This window comes from Perkinsus marinus (assembly GCF_000006405.1).
Source record: "Perkinsus marinus ATCC 50983 genomic scaffold scf_1104296962848, whole genome shotgun sequence".
In the NCBI taxonomy this organism is placed as follows: Eukaryota; Perkinsozoa; order Perkinsida; family Perkinsidae; genus Perkinsus; species Perkinsus marinus.
The window spans coordinates 2178-4559 of record NW_003205292.1 but is presented as its reverse complement, the minus strand read 5'-3'; positions in this window follow the sequence as shown (position 1 = coordinate 4559).

Here is a 2382-nt window from a genome sequence, read left to right as displayed (position 1 = left end):
AATTTTCCCCCCGAAAAATTCAATTTCGGATTTTTTTCCAATTACTCATGAATTTACTCTCTTTCAATTATGTCGAAATTCTCCAGAACATCTTTAAGGTAATTTTTCACCGAAAAAAAATCACACATACCAGCCAAGATTTACTCTTTTCCTTTTCCATGATTTTCCATCGAAAATTTCCCAAAGTTTTCCCACCTGCGGATTCATCTTGTTGTGGAGGAAACTGTTCATGAGTAACATCATCGTGATTCTGAAATATATACACTGTAGTTTCACGACTACCCGTTTTACGTGATGTGGCGTCGTAAAACTCGGTGAAAAACGCGATATTCGCGGTGATATGCAGTAGTCGTGAAATATATTTTTCACTAGTGTTTTTCATATCACTAGGGCGAGAATACTCCTCTGCGAATCGATAATTTTGTAATAATCATGTGGGAAACAATATGAAAATTACGGAAAAGAATTTCTAGAAATTCTTGTTTATTTCTGTACATTTCTACTTGAATTTATATACCAAAATTTTGAGAACCTTCGAACACGAGAATGAAGTACTTGAATATTTAATTTTCATCATTTAACATTTTTTCATTTATATTTTACGGTATTTCATCTGTGAATTTCGGTGTTTTTTCCACGTCAATGTTAGAGGAATATATTTTCGCTTTCCTCAGCTGAGCTCAGGCGAGTGACTTCGGCTAGAAGTGCACAGAAACCAATAGAAAATTCCTCCAAAAAGTTTCATATTTTCACCAACACACATGTAGTGCGTATTGCCGATCCATGAGGCCACGCGAATTGTGCGAAAATCAGAATACGTTTACACGTTACTTCATTTTTTTTCGATCGTTTTTCCATATTAACACTTTCACGTGATTTCTGCCGATTGCTGATTAACCGTTGAAACTCTGGTGATCTAAATGGGAGAGAAAAAAAAAACAAGAGGAAAAAATTCCCAGTTTTTTTCGAAAACGGGAACAAAATTTGAAGAAAAAACACATATGTGTGTTGTCTCTCCCGAAGAAGATGAAATGTTATTATACGTAGAAAAGTATACTAGTTTAACAACAGCATGGAAAAACGATACGAAAAAAATCAGCTAACTGTAGTAAAGAACAAAAGAAATTCCACCCGTTTTACGTGAAGTGGTGAAAAACGCGATATTCGCGGTGATATGCAGTAGTCGTGAAATATATTTTCCATATCACTAGGGTGAAGAAACTCCAACAATACTATATATTCACTACCGGTTTACCATGCACACATATAGATTGAGTATCAGGAGCGTGCATTTTTCTTAGGCAAATTTCGAAAATTTTAGTTTCTCGTCAAGTAACTTACGTGACGGGAAACGTGATGTAAGTTGGCGTGAAAGCTAGTGTAGTTAGAAAGTGACAAATGACTTTTTTGGAAGTTTCAACAACTCACGAAATTTTGAAACTTTACCGTGAGTGGGTATAACTACTATATAACAAAAATCAAGTGAGTTGTGGTGAGAAGATGTTGTTGGAAAATTAAGTGAAAATTAAAATTCGCAAAAGCGGAATGTTGACTTTCACCTTCTAATCCCGTGAGGAAAAATATTTTCCTTTTTGATTTTTTTTTATTTTTCCATTTCGAATTGAACATTTTTCTTCGTATATTTTTTATGATAAAAAATAAAATTGGAAATATTTTTCTTCGTAAAATTTTTTTTTCTCACTTTTCATATAATTTCACCCCTGATCGTGCACTGTTGAAAGTTTCTTTCACATGTGATCAGAAAATATATATAAAATTGAGTTCCTAGTGATGTGACATATTTCACGACTATTGCATATCACCGCGAATATCGCGTTTTTTTACGACGCCCCTTCACGTCGTAAAACGGGTAGTTGTGAAACTCCAATGCACAAGTTCGACTCCAACCTACCGAGGGCAAGTCGGTCGTATCTTCTTAGGTTTCGGAGAACTCATGCAGTTGGTTTAGAAAACTCAGATGATTTTAATAAGTAGAATTGTTGAACGAATATTCCCCCGTGGATGGTGGGAAAAGCGATTACATATATTCCTACTACTCCAACACTGATGGGAAGTAGTAGTAACAGTTTGTGATAATATTAAAATTCTGAGAGGAAATTCTTATTGGTTTCTGTATTACACTTCTACCCAAATTCATATATAAACTCTTCTGAGCTCAGCAGCTGATGAGGAAAGCGATTACATATATTCCTACTACTCCAACACTGATGGGAAGTAGTAGTAACAGTTTGTGATAATATTAAAATTCTGAGAGGGAATTCTTATTGGTTTCTGTATTACACTTCTACCCAAATTCATATATAAACTCTTCTGAGCTCAGCAGCTGATGAGGAAGCGATTACATATATTCCTACTACTCCA